Source organism: Micropterus salmoides, unplaced genomic scaffold (genome assembly GCF_014851395.1).
Source record: "Micropterus salmoides isolate LMB-PRFRI ecotype aquatic unplaced genomic scaffold, ASM1485139v1 Ms_hic_scaffold_3973, whole genome shotgun sequence".
Taxonomy (NCBI): domain Eukaryota; kingdom Metazoa; phylum Chordata; class Actinopteri; order Centrarchiformes; family Centrarchidae; genus Micropterus; species Micropterus salmoides.
The window spans coordinates 38802-58002 of record NW_024043343.1 but is presented as its reverse complement, the minus strand read 5'-3'; the positions used below and the strand labels follow the sequence as shown (position 1 = coordinate 58002).

Genomic DNA, 19201 nt, shown 5'->3' with positions numbered 1-19201 from the left:
GGCTCTATCCAATCGGGCTGCGGAGAGACGAAGGCCTGGCTTTTGGACAGAGGCTACCGAACGACTCGGGCTCTTGTAGCCTCTCGATGACGAGTGAGAGAAAGGGAGGGGAAATGTGGCCGATCGCTTCTCGGCCTTTTGGCCAAGACTGCAATGGCCTCCTCTTTCTGGTTAAAACCTTTGCCGGTTTGGGGCTTCGTTTTGTGTCACCAGCTTTTCTGGGAGGAGATTCACCTCATTCCTTGTGAATAAAATTTCAACTTTGCCGTAGCTGAAAAACTTTTGCAACAAGGAATTCATTGGTCCCGAGGACTGCCTACCTGTCCTCTGCCGGACTGCCACCTTGACCAGACCAAAGACGAGAAGGTAAGTGTGTTTTATTCACCGATTTAGCAGTTGTAGCAGGTTTTCTTGCTTCATTTGAGGTGTTTTAGTTTCTTGTATCCTTTCTACGCTGCGGTTCCTCCACCGTGTTGGCCAACCGTGCCGGGCCTACGGAGGCGCCGCAGTGTCCCCTCCCCACCTTCTGAGAGGCTCTATCCAATCGGAGAAATGAAGGCCTGGCTTTTGGACACAGGCTACCGAGCATCCGAAATACTCGGGCTCTCGATGACGAGTGGGAGAAAGGGAGGGGAAGTGCAGGGCACATTTAACAGCCATGCCGGTCCCAAATATCCCCTCGTCGTCTGCCAATCATAAAGTGCAAATCTCGCTGCCTTCTTCGAGGCTTCAGCTGGCCGCCCCCCCTCGACTGGCGCCTTTTTCGGGCCGGCGTCCGGCAGAGCGACGAACCTCTGCGTTTGGGTCAGTATTTTGGTTTTACACAAGGCAGGAGAAGGGTGCACCGCCCCCGGAGGCACTGCAATACCGGGTCGATGCGTGGAGTGGACGGAGCAAGCCCCTCGTCTCAGCTCCCGGTGCTAAAAATCCATTTAATATGTTGCCCCCTTATAGGGGACATATCAGATATTAAACTGATAAGAACAGATACTACACTTGATCTTAGCCAAAAGGCCGAGAAGCGATAACCCCCGCTGGTTGCTTCCAGCGCCCACCTCCCGGAGCAGTTCTCCCCCTGCCGTGGCGCAGTGGTTTCAACTGCGCATAACAACGGCTGAGTCTCAGCACCTCCTCCCGAGCGCGCCTCGTCGCACCGCTCAACCTTGCCGGGGGCGGCGTTTTATTTCCTTTTCACAAACGCACGAGGCTCGGCCACACGGCAGAGCCTGCCAAAAATAGTTTTAACTCATTGGCGTCCCTCTCCACGGAAGTCTTTAGTAAAAGGCGAAAGACTTGTACGTTATGAAGAGAAACCCGAGTAAGTACGGGCCCCTCCTCCAGAGCCGCCGACGAGCCTAGTCGTCCCGGCCACTACCCTCACGGTAAGCCTCACTCTGCCTCTCGAGTCCCAAGTACCAGGCCACGCCCGTTCCCCTACCCCTCCCCAGGTCATGGCAGGCTCTATCCAATCGGGCTGCGGAGAGACGAAGGCCTGGCTTTTGGACAGAGGCTACCGAACGACTCGGGCTCTTGTAGCCTCTCGATGACGAGTGAGAGAAAGGGAGGGGAAATGTGGCCGATCGCTTCTCGGCCTTTTGGCCAAGACTGCAATGGCCTCCTCTTTCTGGTTAAAACCTTTGCCGGTTTGGGGCTTCGTTTTGTGTCACCAGCTTTTCTGGGAGGAGATTCACCTCATTCCTTGTGAATAAAATTTCAACTTTGCCGTAGCTGAAAAACTTTTGCAACAAGGAATTCATTGGTCCCGAGGACTGCCTACCTGTCCTCTGCCGGACTGCCACCTTGACCAGACCAAAGACGAGAAGGTAAGTGTGTTTTATTCACCGATTTAGCAGTTGTAGCAGGTTTTCTTGCTTCATTTGAGGTGTTTTAGTTTCTTGTATCCTTTCTACGCTGCGGTTCCTCCACCGTGTTGGCCAACCGTGCCGGGCCTACGGAGGCGCCGCAGTGTCCCCTCCCCACCTTCTGAGAGGCTCTATCCAATCGGAGAAATGAAGGCCTGGCTTTTGGACACAGGCTACCGAGCATCCGAAATACTCGGGCTCTCGATGACGAGTGGGAGAAAGGGAGGGGAAGTGCAGGGCACATTTAACAGCCATGCCGGTCCCAAATATCCCCTCGTCGTCTGCCAATCATAAAGTGCAAATCTCGCTGCCTTCTTCGAGGCTTCAGCTGGCCGCCCCCCCTCGACTGGCGCCTTTTTCGGGCCGGCGTCCGGCAGAGCGACGAACCTCTGCGTTTGGGTCAGTATTTTGGTTTTACACAAGGCAGGAGAAGGGTGCACCGCCCCCGGAGGCACTGCAATACCGGGTCGATGCGTGGAGTGGACGGAGCAAGCCCCTCGTCTCAGCTCCCGGTGCTAAAAATCCATTTAATATGTTGCCCCCTTATAGGGGACATATCAGATATTAAACTGATAAGAACAGATTTTTTCTTTTGAGAAAAATTTTATTGACACTCAATTCAAACATGATTCATAATATGTCAATTCCAAGTTACCTTTTAAAATACAACACGTCAATAAATAGATAAATGTTCTCTGTAAAACAACATTTAAAAAAAGTGTTTAAAATGCATTACAGATAACGTCATAAATTAAAGGTATAAAATGGTTTTCAGCTTGTCCATGTCAGTGAGTGTCTCTGTTAAAATGTCTTCAAAGCGGAGTGCATTTGTTAAAATAAAACTCACAAAAAATAAATGGATAATAAAAGCTCTTCTCCAAGTCCACTGTTGTGCAGGAGTGTAGTGAGTCCCTATCAAAGGGGAACTCATTCAGCTCCCCCAAACAGATTTGGTCTCTCGGGATCTTGTCCAGGCGCTCAGAGGAGACCCTCACCCTGTAGCTCCTTCCCACCAACCTCACCCGGAGGGTCAGGCCGCCGCTGCCTTGAACTTTCCTTGTGTGGCTCCGGCTCCTCCGTCCGAATGGGCACAGAGGCGATTCTTCTTTGTGGCTGTGTCCTAGGCCCGCCGCCTGCAGCTCTGGCCGTTTGGACCGTTGCTGCGGCCATCCGGATCACAGCCACGGGGGGATCTGCATGTGCTTTCTTGCCAGCAAGTTTCTGGAGGTCCATATGGCGTCTTTGATGGCGGCTAGGGTGAGCCACTGTTTGGCAAATGTACGTGCTGGTATCTGATTTCCTTGGCTCACCCCGTACAGCACCAGCTGTGGTGTGAGGACCTCCCTTGCTGGCAAGTACGGGAATTGCAAGGAGCCGGCCGTTGCCCACTGTTCTACGGCAGCGCTGCACTCCCAGAGCAGATGCCTTACCGACTCAGGCGCGCCACAACCTGGTCGGGGGCAAGTTGAGTGCGCCGACATGCCCCGGGAGTGCATTACGGACCTGACTGGGAGGATCTCATGAGCCACCATCCATGACAGGTCCCGGAGTCTGTTTGGAAGAGCTGGATGGTTCACGTTGCGCCAAACTGTTGAGGGCTCGCCGAATGCAAGCCCGCGCACTGGACTCACTGGTTCCCGCTCCTGCACAACAGAAATGAGAGAGCGGTGAGTGGTTAAAACCTGCAACTCCTCCTGCTCAAGGTTAAAATGCCTTAAAAATGACTGGATAAAAGCATAGGCTGGTGGCAGGTTAAAAGACACTGGTACTTTGAGACTTGTGGGTAAGATCTTAAGTTTTCTGAGGTAGGACCCCATCCAGAACCGTGTCATTGCTGCGGTCTTGGGGTTTCTGGATGGGGCTGTGGCGGTTGCGATGTGTAGTGCTGTGTATCTGCTTCCTAGGAACAAGTGCAGGTCTGGCACTCCTTTTCCTCCTTTCTCCTTTGGCTTCTTCATCACGCTTCGTCTCAGTCTTTCCCACTTGGAGCCCCACAAAAAATAAAAGATGGCTCGTTCCAGGTCTAAGATCACTCTCCTAGGCGGGATAAAAACAGAACTGATGAGTAAAAGCAAAGGTAAAATCACTGCTTTGATGATTAAAACCTTTCCTTCTAAAGTCAGTCCTCTAAGTGTCCAGTACCCTAGTCTCTGCCTGACTTTCCCTACTATGTCTGCCCAATTGTTTTCCCCTCCCCCTCCCTATCAAACCTGATCCCAAGTATTTTTTGGTCAGTCTGGGTCACAGTCAGGGGGAGTCCTGTCGTCTCAGTCGCTGTCCACGGTCCATAAAAATGGGCTTGGGTCTTGCTTCTGTTCAGCTTTGACCCAGAGGCCTGTCCGAACCAGTCAGTCAAGTCCAGCGTCCTGTTGACAGATAAAAGGTCAGTGCATAAAATGTTGATGTCGTCCATATATAAAATACATTTTGTCTCGAGTCCCCCGCTCCCTGGGACCGCACCGCAGTTTATATCCACTGCTCTTGTCAGATGCCCGTTAACAATGAATTTGCTGTTGATCTCCCGGTACAGCAGTCCCACCCAGGCTATAAACCTTCTCGGGAACCCCATTTTTTGCAGTACCTGGAAAAGGTACTGGTGCGAGACCCGATCAAAGGCTTTCTCAAAATCTAAATTCAGGACTACTAGCCGAATGTTTCTGTCTCTCGCGTAACAGATGGTATCTCGGATCAGTACGAGGCTGTCGGTGATCTTCCTCCCCGGGACGGCACAGGCTTGATCCGGGTGAATCAGGTCTTCTAAAAACAAGGACATGCGTGAGGCTAAAGTTTACTAAAAAGTTTACAGTCAAAATTTAAGAGTGTGATAGGTCTCCAATTTTTCAAGTCCGTCTTGTCTTTGTCTTTGTGAAGGAGAGTCACTATCCCTACTCTAAAGCTGTCAGGAAGTCGGTCCATTTGTTCAAAATCCATAAAAACAGCAAGCAAGTCTGGTGCTAAAATGTCCCAAAATGTCAGATAAAATTCCAAGGGAAGCCCGTCTTCTCCCGGCGACTTCCCTGTCTTAAAAGATTTGATGCATTTGTTTAATTCCGGTATCGTAAAATCTTGGGTTAAAAGCACGTTGTCGTTTGTTGCTTGGTCAATGGATTTTAAAACTTCGTCATGGTGTCCCCGTTAACAGTTTTGTATGCGTACAGTTCACGGTAAAAATGTTCGACAGTTTCTTTGATTTCCTCTGTTGTGTCAGCTGTGCACCCGTTTTCTTTTTTAAGTCTCAACATGGCCCCCCCTTTATTTACGATTTTCTTAAAAAAATATCTTGTGCACTTCTCTCCTTCCTCCATTTCCCTTTCCTTGCTTCTTAAAATCACACCTTTGCTATTAATTTCTGCTAAAACCGACATCTCTGTTTTAATTTGTTTTATCTCTTCATTAAAATCCATTCCATGTTGGATTAGTTTAAAATACCTCTGAAGCCGTTTCTGCAGTCCCAACATGCGTCTGTTGTCCCTCTTTTTCTTTCTTTTCCCTGCCTGTCTGTAAAACGTCTTTGTCTTTCCCTTCACCATTTCCCACCACTGTGCACGTGTATCGTAAAAGTCTTGAAGGGTCTGCCACTCTCGGTATTGCTCCCTGTACAGCCTAACTAGCTCCCTGTCTTCTAACAGGGAGCAATTGAGCTTCCACAGACCACTTCCTGCCGTCACACCGGAAGAGAGTGAAAGGGTGCAGGAAAGAATTGCGTGATCAGAAAAGAAAACAGGTTCCAATCTAGCATCGGTTGGTGGGCAATCACGTGATAAAATGTAGTCTATGCGAGAGGCTCGGGTGCCATCACTACTGAACCAGGTGAAGCCCTCCTCTCTGGGATGCATGGTTTTAAAACAGTCCACAAGTCTAAAATCACTGCATATGCTTTGAAGTAAAACTGAAGTCTTGTCCACTTTAAAATCGTCCCCTATTCTTCTCCTATCGTTCCTGCTTAAAATACAATTAAAATCCCCCCCTACAACTAAAGGTGCCCTGCCTAGCATGTGGGGCTGCAGGTCTTCTAAAAGGTCATACCTGTCGTTCTTGTCATTAAAGCCATAAATATTTAAGACGTTAAAATCCTTCCCCATAAAAGTCAAGTGTGTTAAAAGTGCCCGACCATCTCTCACCACAGTGCTGCCCTTCACCAAGACTAGAGGGTTTTTTATTAAAATGGCCACTCCATCATTTTTGTTTTCATTTGAGCCGCTCCATATCGACGTTTGTGGCCATAACTCCTCCCATTCTCTGTAGTGTTTTAAAAATGGTAGGCCGCATTCCTGTATTAAAAACACGTCAGACTTAAAAGAGTTAAGAAAGGATAAAACAATCTGGGCTCTAACTCTCGACTTCACACTCCTCACATTGATAGTTGAGAAGGTGAGTGTCATGAGTATGGTTAAAATTTGCAGGTATGACATCTTAAAAGACTAAAAAAAAAAAAGGGGGATTTCAAATGTTTAAAAAACAGCAGTTAGTGGATTTCTTGTGAATGGAGCTCTTCCTTCATTCTCATGGGTGAGAGATGACGGGGTTGAGCTCCATTTCCCTTTCGGACTCTAGGAGTTGGCCTCTGACGCAGGGTTGCATTGAGCTTTGAGTCCTTAGGGGTTGATTGCAGAGCTATAGTTAAAAAAGAGACTTCATTAGGCGAATTGGAGGGGAAGACTCTGGGCTCCTCCACAGATGAACTGTCTGAGTAGCTCTCAGCTCTTCCCCTCTTTTCCGAGGCTCCAGGAGACTCAGAAGACAATTCTGAAATTAGTCTCTTGGCCGGCTGGGCATTGGGGAGGGGGACATCCTCGCTATCACTCTGTGACTGGCCAAATTTTTGTTCTGAGCCAGTCACTGAGCTAGCTCCGCCTTCTGCCTGCACTGCCACTGCTTCTCCCTGTTCTCCACTTGTGGGGCAGCTGCAGGCCCCTCCCCTTCTCCCGCCTCTACTGGTCCTTCTCCTCCAATCACAGGATTTGGCGGGAGATTTGAATTCTCCAGCCCAGCCTCTTCAATTAGCTCTCTAACTGCTTCGTCTTGTCCGCCATTTTGTGTTTGCTTTGCTGCCTTTAATTTGTTGGCAAACGACTTAGGGCAATCTCTGAAGAGGTGGTTTGTTTCTCCACAAAGATTGCACTTTCTGCCATTGGTGCATTCCTCGAAAGTATGCCCAATTTCTCTACATTTACCACAAATGATCTGCTGGCACGCTTCTGCCAGGTGCCCATTCTCACCACACTTGCGGCAGAGTTTGGGCTGGCCCTGGTAATGAATGTAGCCCCTGTTGTTTCCCAGAACTATCATGGATGGCAGATGTTTCAGGCCCTGGAAGCCTTGAGGGTCTTGCCATTGTTGGATGGGGACCCTCCAAGCGCAATTCCAGATGCCATCCTCATCTCTCACTTTGGTAGCCTGGCCTTTAACAGTGCAAAATCTGCCCAGCCACAAACAAATGTCATCTGCATTCACAGTCTCATTGAACATTCTGACAATTACCGTTTTAGCGGCATTATCAGTCAGTTTCTCAACATTAAATGCAGTAAACTGGGGTTTTTCATTTTCGAAGCGTGTCCAGAAATCTCTGAACACGGCAGCAGAGACAAAACTCACATCGAAACCTTTTCCAAATGGCAGAGTCAAAATACAATTTATATCCTGCGGGGAGAATTTCAAAATGTTCTGGATCATTTTCCTTGAGAAGTCAAGCCTTGACATAACAAGGGTTTTCCCATCTTTTTCTTTGAATGTAAATCTGACACTGTGGTGCCTCCTCATGCCGGCATGGTTGGCCGCCATGGTGGAGGCACCACAACGTAAAAGTGGTAAAAGGAAGCTAAAACACCTAAAAAAGTCTAAAACCAAGTCAACTAAAATAAGGTAAAAGAATGCTCTAAAAAGAGCAATAAAATCTACTAAAAATGTTAAAAGGTGAATAAAACACACTTACCTTGTCTTGTTTGGCCTGGTCGAGATGTTATTCCGGCAGAGTACAGGTAAGCAGTCCTCTGAACCAATGAATTCCTTTGTGTGAAACAATTTCAACTACAACAAAGTTGAAATTTTATTCACAAGGAATAATGTGAGTATCCTCCCAAAAACCTGGTAACACTTCGCCACAAACAGGCAAAAGTTTTATCCAGACACAGGAGGCGATCGCAGTCTTAGCCAAAAGGCCGAGAAGCGATAACCCCCGCTGGTTGCTTCCAGCGCCCACCTCCCGGAGCAGTTCTCCCCCTGCCGTGGCGCAGTGGTTTCAACTGCGCATAACAACGGCTGAGTCTCAGCACCTCCTCCCGAGCGCGCCTCGTCGCACCGCTCAACCTTGCCGGGGGCGGCGTTTTATTTCCTTTTCACAAACGCACGAGGCTCGGCCACACGGCAGAGCCTGCCAAAAATAGTTTTAACTCATTGGCGTCCCTCTCCACGGAAGTCTTTAGTAAAAGGCGAAAGACTTGTACGTTATGAAGAGAAACCCGAGTAAGTACGGGCCCCTCCTCCAGAGCCGCCGACGAGCCTAGTCGTCCCGGCCACTACCCTCACGGTAAGCCTCACTCTGCCTCTCGAGTCCCAAGTACCAGGCCACGCCCGTTCCCCTACCCCTCCCCAGGTCATGGCAGGCTCTATCCAATCGGGCTGCGGAGAGACGAAGGCCTGGCTTTTGGACAGAGGCTACCGAACGACTCGGGCTCTTGTAGCCTCTCGATGACGAGTGAGAGAAAGGGAGGGGAAATGTGGCCGATCGCTTCTCGGCCTTTTGGCCAAGACTGCAATGGCCTCCTCTTTCTGGTTAAAACCTTTGCCGGTTTGGGGCTTCGTTTTGTGTCACCAGCTTTTCTGGGAGGAGATTCACCTCATTCCTTGTGAATAAAATTTCAACTTTGCCGTAGCTGAAAAACTTTTGCAACAAGGAATTCATTGGTCCCGAGGACTGCCTACCTGTCCTCTGCCGGACTGCCACCTTGACCAGACCAAAGACGAGAAGGTAAGTGTGTTTTATTCACCGATTTAGCAGTTGTAGCAGGTTTTCTTGCTTCATTTGAGGTGTTTTAGTTTCTTGTATCCTTTCTACGCTGCGGTTCCTCCACCGTGTTGGCCAACCGTGCCGGGCCTACGGAGGCGCCGCAGTGTCCCCTCCCCACCTTCTGAGAGGCTCTATCCAATCGGAGAAATGAAGGCCTGGCTTTTGGACACAGGCTACCGAGCATCCGAAATACTCGGGCTCTCGATGACGAGTGGGAGAAAGGGAGGGGAAGTGCAGGGCACATTTAACAGCCATGCCGGTCCCAAATATCCCCTCGTCGTCTGCCAATCATAAAGTGCAAATCTCGCTGCCTTCTTCGAGGCTTCAGCTGGCCGCCCCCCCTCGACTGGCGCCTTTTTCGGGCCGGCGTCCGGCAGAGCGACGAACCTCTGCGTTTGGGTCAGTATTTTGGTTTTACACAAGGCAGGAGAAGGGTGCACCGCCCCCGGAGGCACTGCAATACCGGGTCGATGCGTGGAGTGGACGGAGCAAGCCCCTCGTCTCAGCTCCCGGTGCTAAAAATCCATTTAATATGTTGCCCCCTTATAGGGGACATATCAGATATTAAACTGATAAGAACAGATTTTTTTTTTTTTTTTTTTTGGAAAATATAATTTATTTGTGACATAAACATTCAATACACACATTTCAGTACTTACATCCCACCTATATTAATCCCACATCCAACACAAAACAACAATCCTCCCCCTCGGCATCTCTATACACAGTGTCCCTTTGTTACCTTAATTAGTAAAAAAAAAAAAAAAAAAAAAAACGACATCAACAAAACACAAGGTATACATCAATAACTCATGGAACCCAGTTCTCGAGCCCTCTCTTTTTTCTTTTTTTCCCATTACGATGCATGGCATGTATGCATGAAGAGACCATAACAAAACCACTCCCATAACCATCATAATAAATCCACAACACCTTCTGTTGACCTCTATGAATTACCATAAATCATTTTCCATCTGTCTTTGATCGAGTCAATACCCCATTTTCTGATCTCTAATTGGTATCGCCTCTCTATTGAGTCTTCAATGCTCTTTATAGTTCCCAACACTGACCACTTGCTTCCTCCATTTAGCCCATCACATCTTACCTCCCACAACTTGTACTTTACTATAGATACGAGAAGCACTACTTTATGCAGTTTCTCCCTCTCCATATTAAATTCCATGTAAAGAACCCCTTCCCATGTCATATCCCTCAAAGACACAAACTTTTTACCCAACCCCTCCCAAATTTGTTGTGCGAAAAAACACTCAAATAATGCATGTTCCACCGTTTCTTTTCCCAAACATCCCTCTCTTGGACAGTACTTACTTCTTGTTAGGCCGTGATTAAACAAGGTGTTTCTTACTGCTAATCTCCTGTGAAGCACCAACCAATTAAAATCTTTCAACTGATTGTCCAACTGCTTAAACTGTGTTCTCTTCCATACTTCAGAAGGAATATGAACAGTTTCTCTTGGGTTGAACCTGGCCATCAATTCCTCATACAGTTTTCTATGATTGAGTACTAAATGACTATCCCAACACTCCTTGTACTTCTTTGCCCAACTGATTATTCCTTTATAGTACAAAGGCATAACCTCAGCTTTGGGAGACCTGTTATCCCATGCTACCCCTAAGGGCCTCAAATGCATAGCAAGCCAAAATTTCATTAAAGAGTGACATTTATGTTTTGGAGGTGACATAGTTATTTTACAGATATTTGAAAAAAAAATCACGTTCAACTTCAACCTGACATTTGGCATGTCTTTACCTCCTCTCTCAATGGGCTGGTACATTATTTCTCTTTTAATATATTCATACCCTCCCCACATGAAATTAAACAACATCCTTTGCAACTTTAAGCAAATCATTGCCGTCATGGGAAAAACACATGCCACATGAAGTAAGGCTGGCAATATATCGGCTTTTATAGCTAGGACTTTGCCACTGAATGACAGTTTTCTCAATTTCCACATGTTGAGCTTTGATAGCACTTTAGCTAATCTTACCTCCCAATTACTTTCAACATCATCCTTATTACCAAAGGATATACCCAATAATGTCATCGGCCCCGCGCACAGGGCAAGCCCATATGGCTTGTCATTCCTATCCTTCCACCTTCCCAGATATTTAATCAGTGACTTCCCTTTATTAATCCTAGACCCTGAAGCACTCGAGAACACTTCAATAACATTAATAGCTTCCTTTAAACAAAAGTCATTTTCTAAATACAATACAGTGTCGTCTGCAAACTGAGATATAACCAATGTTTCCCCACCTGGCAACGGTAGACCCCTGATTTTAGCATTTTTTCTAATTGCACATGCCAAAATTTCAATAAACACAACATACAAAGGGGCTGATGCAGGGCACCCCTGCCTGACGCCCCTGGTTTGCTTAAACAAAACTCCCATGTTGCCATTGACATTAACTCTACTTCCTACCTCTGTGTATAAAATCTTCAGCCAACTTCTAAATCTTTTACCAAACCCAAATCTTTCCAAAATCCTAAATAAAAATTTGTGATTGACCCTATCAAAAGCTTTTTCCTGATCAAGACTGAGCACAATAAGGGGAAAATTTCTATCCTCGGAATAGGCTAGTACATCTCTGTGCATTTGCAGATTCCATTGTATCTGTCTGCCTTGTACTGCACAAGTTTGATCCAGTCCTATAATGAACTCCAAGGCGGATACCAACCTGTTTGTTAGAATTTTACTAAAAATCTTATAATCTGTGCACAACATCGTTAAGGGTCTGTAGTTGGATATATCTCGAACGTCCCCTTTTTTATATAGCAGGGAAATCACCCCCTCTCTCATTGTGCTCCCCATTATCCCAGATGTGCAAATGAAAGTAAACAAATCTAACAACTGAGGCCCAATATCTTCCCAGAAAACCAAGTAAAATTCTTTTGTAAGTCCATCCACTCCTGGCACCTTCCCTTTCTTTAAAGACTGAAGCGCCTTCAAAATTTCTTCCAATTGTATGTCTTTATCCAACTCTAGTTTCAGATAGTCGGGGATTGAGCTATCTACATTATTCAACAGCAGTGAACCCTTACTATAATCTACTATTTCTGCGCTAAAAAACTTGGAATAATTACCCGAAGCAATTTCTACCAGCCCTTCCGGATCGTCAATTTCCTCCCCTCGTTCATTTAGAAGGGAGGCTATTCTCCTTCTCTTTGCCCGTACTTTAGACTGCTTGAAAAAATAGGATGAACATTTCTCATCCTTTTCCCATTTTTCATCAAGACTCCTGAATTTATAAGCCTCAGCCCTCTTATGAAAAAATAGCCTCTGCTCGTTTTGCCAGCGTTTCAATAATTCCTCATCTATGCGCTCACCAGTGTTTTGTTGTGCCATTAAATTTTCTATTGATTTTTGCAATTGATAATATTCTTTAAACTCCGCTTTTCTGGATTCTTTTGAGTACACCTGTATGTAATGTTTAATACGGACCTTTGTGCTTTCCCACCATCCAGATACATTACCATAAAACATCTTCATTTTAATGCACTCCTTGAAGAAACTCCTGAACCCTACCCTAAACTGCCGGGCTCCAAGAATACTGTTATTCAATTTCCAGTACCCTTTCCCAAAACATGTCACCTTCAGGTTTAATACAACAGAGAGCATGTTGTGATCTGAGTAGAAAACAGGTGACACTTGTGCCTCAAACACCTGAAAATCTAACGGACAAAAAATATAATCTATTCTACTCCGTGCCCCTCTACTGTTTCCCCATGTGAAACCAGGGTCATCAGAGTTAAAACTCCTAAAACTATCAACTAAACTGTACTTTTTTACCAAACTATGGAAGTTAACTCCCATGTTTTTGCCCTCACTAGGAGAGTTGAAATCACCTCCAACGATTACATGACGATTGGTCATGAAAACGGTGTCTAACTTAAGAAATAGCTCATTTCGTTCTTTTGGTGCAGCATGGGCATATATATTTACCACTCTTAAACTCTTACCCTTCCAGTCAACATCTGTGACCAAAACCCTCCCCTGTATCACAGAAAAACTCCCGACTATTTTAACTTCCACATTCCCACTTAACGTCCCCACCCCAGATGAGTGAACACCCCCAATGCTCCATCTAGAGTCCCCTTTAACCCACTCTTTTGTGAACCCCTTCACATCCTCCACAGTCTTTAGGTGGACCTCTTGCAAGAGGCACAAAGAAAAATCCACTGAACTTAAATGAGAAAAAACTACTGCTCTCTTTGATGCATTTCTCAACCCCCTCACATTTATAGTTAATATATGAAATAAAGACAGACTATGCAAAAAAAAAGAAAAATGGAGGAAGTGACAGAAAAAAAGGAGCCCAAAACAGTATGCTCACTCACGTTGCTCTTTCCACCAATCATGGCAGAAAGTCCTCCTCATCTGGCTCCTTCAGTGGGAAAGAGCACTCTGAACTGGAAGGGCTATCTTCTGAGAGTACGGGGCAGCTTCTCGGGGCAGGAGGAGCATCCGAGGAGAATACAGCTATGCAGGGAGGCTCTCCTGGGACACCGCTAGCTGGAACCTTACTACTGGACGATGCAGTCATGCCTTTCTGGGTTAACGCCTCCCCAGCTTCCTCACTCTCCAGGCAATCGTCCACAGCTGCCGCAGCGCTGCCCCCCTCCTTTGCCGCATTGTCAGTGATCTCATGCACCTGTCCAGTCTCCTTTCCCTCCTGCATTTCTTCCCAAACCTCAGAAACAAGTACCCCAAACCTGTTCGCCTCAACGAGCAGAGGAGAGGATGGTGGTGAAAGCAACAAGCTCGTCTTTGCCCTCTTTCTCTTACTTTTTCCTCCTTTCTTCCCCGCGACCCACTCAATAACAGAAGAAGCCTCCTCCAAACTCTCAGCTTCCCCCCCCTGCTTCCCCCAGGCGTCCTCGCTCTCTGCCTGGACTGACACCACCTCCGGTGCATCTGCCCCCTTTGTCTCCACCACTCCTCCCGTGAGCTCGGCAATTACGTCCTCAATTGCTCTTAAGGATGTGGAGCGTGGGTCGTCACATGCGGGTCCATCCCTGTGTTGCGCACCTGGGGCCACCGACTCCCGTCTGGCAGCACGTGCATACGAAGACCCCACTTCTGGGCAATGCCCAAATAAATGTCCTTCCAGCCCACATAAACTACATTTTTTTGGCTGATCACAATTTCTCATGGTGTGTCCCAAACTATCACAGTTTCTGCACCGCACCTGTCTGCAAGACCTTGCCAGGTGTCCATATGAAGCACATTGCCTGCAGTACAGCGGCTGACCCCCATAGACTAGGAAACCTCTATGGGAGCCAATGGTGAAGGTAGCGGGGGGATGGCAAAAACCATCATAACCATTCGGGTCTTCCTTCAGCATGACCCGGAATTGCCGTTTTCCGGTCCATATCCCCAGCACATCCTTAATGTCTCCCATACTTGTTAACACAGTCACGTACCTGGCAAGAAAATACCTGGTTGCTTCCTCTGACACCCAAGGGTTGTAAATGTGCACAGTCACAATGCGCTCACCAGTACGACACAGGCTGAGCACCCTGAAGTTTTTCAGCAATCCGTCTGCCAATCGAAGTGCTAATCCTTTCACCTCCTCCATCTTGGTAACGGTGTAAAACGTGACGTCGTAATACTTGTCCGTGGCGTTTTTCTGCAGACACAGAAGGTCGTCAATCTTGAGGCACAGAGCTCCAAACAGAATGGCTTGTCCAAAAATCTTTCTCTCCATTAACTCGTCGGTACTGTTCCACACAAACCTAAGCGTATTTTTCAGCACGGCATGCACCTGCTGTGAGTTAGCTGACGATGTCATTGTAGACTGTCAACAGATCCTCCTCTTACTCAATCTTAGCCAAAAGGCCGAGAAGCGATAACCCCCGCTGGTTGCTTCCAGCGCCCACCTCCCGGAGCAGTTCTCCCCCTGCCGTGGCGCAGTGGTTTCAACTGCGCATAACAACGGCTGAGTCTCAGCACCTCCTCCCGAGCGCGCCTCGTCGCACCGCTCAACCTTGCCGGGGGCGGCGTTTTATTTCCTTTTCACAAACGCACGAGGCTCGGCCACACGGCAGAGCCTGCCAAAAATAGTTTTAACTCATTGGCGTCCCTCTCCACGGAAGTCTTTAGTAAAAGGCGAAAGACTTGTACGTTATGAAGAGAAACCCGAGTAAGTACGGGCCCCTCCTCCAGAGCCGCCGACGAGCCTAGTCGTCCCGGCCACTACCCTCACGGTAAGCCTCACTCTGCCTCTCGAGTCCCAAGTACCAGGCCACGCCCGTTCCCCTACCCCTCCCCAGGTCATGGCAGGCTCTATCCAATCGGGCTGCGGAGAGACGAAGGCCTGGCTTTTGGACAGAGGCTACCGAACGACTCGGGCTCTTGTAGCCTCTCGATGACGAGTGAGAGAAAGGGAGGGGAAATGTGGCCGATCGCTTCTCGGCCTTTTGGCCAAGACTGCAATGGCCTCCTCTTTCTGGTTAAAACCTTTGCCGGTTTGGGGCTTCGTTTTGTGTCACCAGCTTTTCTGGGAGGAGATTCACCTCATTCCTTGTGAATAAAATTTCAACTTTGCCGTAGCTGAAAAACTTTTGCAACAAGGAATTCATTGGTCCCGAGGACTGCCTACCTGTCCTCTGCCGGACTGCCACCTTGACCAGACCAAAGACGAGAAGGTAAGTGTGTTTTATTCACCGATTTAGCAGTTGTAGCAGGTTTTCTTGCTTCATTTGAGGTGTTTTAGTTTCTTGTATCCTTTCTACGCTGCGGTTCCTCCACCGTGTTGGCCAACCGTGCCGGGCCTACGGAGGCGCCGCAGTGTCCCCTCCCCACCTTCTGAGAGGCTCTATCCAATCGGAGAAATGAAGGCCTGGCTTTTGGACACAGGCTACCGAGCATCCGAAATACTCGGGCTCTCGATGACGAGTGGGAGAAAGGGAGGGGAAGTGCAGGGCACATTTAACAGCCATGCCGGTCCCAAATATCCCCTCGTCGTCTGCCAATCATAAAGTGCAAATCTCGCTGCCTTCTTCGAGGCTTCAGCTGGCCGCCCCCCCTCGACTGGCGCCTTTTTCGGGCCGGCGTCCGGCAGAGCGACGAACCTCTGCGTTTGGGTCAGTATTTTGGTTTTACACAAGGCAGGAGAAGGGTGCACCGCCCCCGGAGGCACTGCAATACCGGGTCGATGCGTGGAGTGGACGGAGCAAGCCCCTCGTCTCAGCTCCCGGTGCTAAAAATCCATTTAATATGTTGCCCCCTTATAGGGGACATATCAGATATTAAACTGATAAGAACAGATACTACACTTGATCTTAGCCAAAAGGCCGAGAAGCGATAACCCCCGCTGGTTGCTTCCAGCGCCCACCTCCCGGAGCAGTTCTCCCCCTGCCGTGGCGCAGTGGTTTCAACTGCGCATAACAACGGCTGAGTCTCAGCACCTCCTCCCGAGCGCGCCTCGTCGCACCGCTCAACCTTGCCGGGGGCGGCGTTTTATTTCCTTTTCACAAACGCACGAGGCTCGGCCACACGGCAGAGCCTGCCAAAAATAGTTTTAACTCATTGGCGTCCCTCTCCACGGAAGTCTTTAGTAAAAGGCGAAAGACTTGTACGTTATGAAGAGAAACCCGAGTAAGTACGGGCCCCTCCTCCAGAGCCGCCGACGAGCCTAGTCGTCCCGGCCACTACCCTCACGGTAAGCCTCACTCTGCCTCTCGAGTCCCAAGTACCAGGCCACGCCCGTTCCCCTACCCCTCCCCAGGTCATGGCAGGCTCTATCCAATCGGGCTGCGGAGAGACGAAGGCCTGGCTTTTGGACAGAGGCTACCGAACGACTCGGGCTCTTGTAGCCTCTCGATGACGAGTGAGAGAAAGGGAGGGGAAATGTGGCCGATCGCTTCTCGGCCTTTTGGCCAAGACTGCAATGGCCTCCTCTTTCTGGTTAAAACCTTTGCCGGTTTGGGGCTTCGTTTTGTGTCACCAGCTTTTCTGGGAGGAGATTCACCTCATTCCTTGTGAATAAAATTTCAACTTTGCCGTAGCTGAAAAACTTTTGCAACAAGGAATTCATTGGTCCCGAGGACTGCCTACCTGTCCTCTGCCGGACTGCCACCTTGACCAGACCAAAGACGAGAAGGTAAGTGTGTTTTATTCACCGATTTAGCAGTTGTAGCAGGTTTTCTTGCTTCATTTGAGGTGTTTTAGTTTCTTGTATCCTTTCTACGCTGCGGTTCCTCCACCGTGTTGGCCAACCGTGCCGGGCCTACGGAGGCGCCGCAGTGTCCCCTCCCCACCTTCTGAGAGGCTCTATCCAATCGGAGAAATGAAGGCCTGGCTTTTGGACACAGGCTACCGAGCATCCGAAATACTCGGGCTCTCGATGACGAGTGGGAGAAAGGGAGGGGAAGTGCAGGGCACATTTAACAGCCATGCCGGTCCCAAATATCCCCTCGTCGTCTGCCAATCATAAAGTGCAAATCTCGCTGCCTTCTTCGAGGCTTCAGCTGGCCGCCCCCCCTCGACTGGCGCCTTTTTCGGGCCGGCGTCCGGCAGAGCGACGAACCTCTGCGTTTGGGTCAGTATTTTGGTTTTACACAAGGCAGGAGAAGGGTGCACCGCCCCCGGAGGCACTGCAATACCGGGTCGATGCGTGGAGTGGACGGAGCAAGCCCCTCGTCTCAGCTCCCGGTGCTAAAAATCCATTTAATATGTTGCCCCCTTATAGGGGACATATCAGATATTAAACTGATAAGAACAGATTTTTTTCTTTTGAGAAAAATTTTATTGACACTCAATTCAAACATGATTCATAATATGTCAATTCCAAGTTACCTTTTAAAATACAACATGTCAATAAATAGATAAATGTTCTCTGTAAAACAACATTTAAAAAAAGTGTTTAAAATGCATTACAGATAACGTCATAAATTAAAGGTATAAAATGGTTTTCAGCTTGTCCATGTCTGTGAGTGTCTGTTAAAAGTCTTCAAAGCGGAGTGCATTTGTTAAAATAAAACTCACAAAAAATAAATGGATAATAAAAGCTCTTCTCCAAGTCCACTGTTGTGCAGGAGTGTAGTGAGTCCCTATCAAAGGGGAACTCATTCAGCTCCCCCAAACAGATTTGGACTCTCGGGATCTTGTGCAGGCGCTCAGAGGAGACCCTCACCCTGTAGCTCCTTCCCACCAACCTCACCCGGAGGGTCAGGCCGCCGCTGCCTTGAACTTTCCTTGTGTGGCTCCGGCTCCTCCGTCCGAATGGGCACAGAGGCGATTCTTCTTTGTGGCTGTGTCCTAGGCCCGCCGCCTGCAGCTCTGGCCGTTTGGGCCGTTGCTGCGGCCATCCGGATCACAGCCACGGGGGGGATCTGCATGTGCTTTCTTGCCAGCAAGTTTCTGGAGGTCCATATGGCGTCTTTGATGGCGGCTAGGGTGAGCCACTGTTTGGCAAATGTACGTGCTGGTATCTGATTTCCTTGGCTCACCCCGTACAGCACCAGCTGTGGTGTGAGGACCTCCCTTGCTGGCAAGTACGGGAATTGCAAGGAGCCGGCCGTTGCCCACTGTTCTACGGCAGCGCTGCACTCCCAGAGCAGATGCCTTACCGACTCAGGCGCGCCACAACCTGGTCGGGGGCAAGTTGAGTGCGCCGACATGCCCCGGGAGTGCATTACGGACCTGACTGGGAGGATCTCATGAGCCACCATCCATGACAGGTCCCGGAGTCTGTTTGGAAGAGCTGGATGGTTCACGTTGCGCCAAACTGTTGAGGGCTCGCCGAATGCAAGCCCGCGCACTGGACTCACTGGTTCCCGCTCCTGCACAACAGAAATGAGAGAGCGGTGAGTGGTTAAAACCTGCAACTCCTCCTGCTCAAGGTTAAAATGCCTTAAAAATGACTGGATAAAAGCATAGGCTGGTGGCAGGTTAAAAGACACTGGTACTTTGAGACTTGTGGGTAAGATCTTAAGTTTTCTGAGGTAGGACCCCATCCAGAACCGTGTCATTGCTGCGGTCTTGGGGTTTCTGGATGGGGCTGTGGCGGTTGCGATGTGTAGTGCTGTGTATCTGCTTCCTAGGAACAAGTGCAGGTCTGGCACTCCTTTTCCTCCTTTCTCCTTTGGCTTCTTCATCACGCTTCGTCTCAGTCTTTCCCACTTGGAGCCCCACAAAAAATAAAAGATGGCTCGTTCCAGGTCTAAGATCACTCTCCTAGGCGGGATAAAAACAGAACTGATGAGTAAAAGCAAAGGTAAAATCACTGCTTTGATGATTAAAACCTTTCCTTCTAAAGTCAGTCCTCTAAGTGTCCAGTACCCTAGTCTCTGCCTGACTTTCCCTACT

The 19201-nt window shown here is 48.5% G+C and overlaps 7 non-coding genes and 2 pseudogenes across 7 annotated transcripts; all 9 read right to left on the bottom strand.

Moving 5' to 3' along the window:
- Positions 1-834: 834 nt before the first annotated feature.
- On the bottom strand, positions 835-1026 carry LOC119885356. Its single transcript, XR_005441316.1, has one exon. It is a non-coding gene; the product is annotated as a U2 spliceosomal RNA (small nuclear RNA).
- Positions 1027-1209: 183 nt separating this feature from the next.
- Positions 1210-1322, bottom strand: LOC119885353. The gene has a single exon (XR_005441313.1). It is a non-coding gene; the product is annotated as a U5 spliceosomal RNA (small nuclear RNA).
- Positions 1323-2291: 969 nt separating this feature from the next.
- On the bottom strand, positions 2292-2466 carry LOC119885338 (annotated as a pseudogene).
- Positions 2467-8215: 5749 nt separating this feature from the next.
- On the bottom strand, positions 8216-8328 carry LOC119885352. Its single transcript, XR_005441312.1, has one exon. It is a non-coding gene; the product is annotated as a U5 spliceosomal RNA (small nuclear RNA).
- A 969-nt stretch (positions 8329-9297) lies between these two features.
- LOC119885341 lies at positions 9298-9482 on the bottom strand. Its single transcript, XR_005441301.1, has one exon. It is a non-coding gene; the product is annotated as a U2 spliceosomal RNA (small nuclear RNA).
- Positions 9483-14923: 5441 nt separating this feature from the next.
- On the bottom strand, positions 14924-15036 carry LOC119885351. The gene has a single exon (XR_005441311.1). It is a non-coding gene; the product is annotated as a U5 spliceosomal RNA (small nuclear RNA).
- A 969-nt stretch (positions 15037-16005) lies between these two features.
- On the bottom strand, positions 16006-16197 carry LOC119885345. Its single transcript, XR_005441305.1, has one exon. It is a non-coding gene; the product is annotated as a U2 spliceosomal RNA (small nuclear RNA).
- Positions 16198-16380: 183 nt separating this feature from the next.
- Positions 16381-16493, bottom strand: LOC119885350. Its single transcript, XR_005441310.1, has one exon. It is a non-coding gene; the product is annotated as a U5 spliceosomal RNA (small nuclear RNA).
- A 969-nt stretch (positions 16494-17462) lies between these two features.
- Positions 17463-17642, bottom strand: LOC119885333 (annotated as a pseudogene).
- Between the last annotated feature and the right edge of the window lie 1559 nt (positions 17643-19201).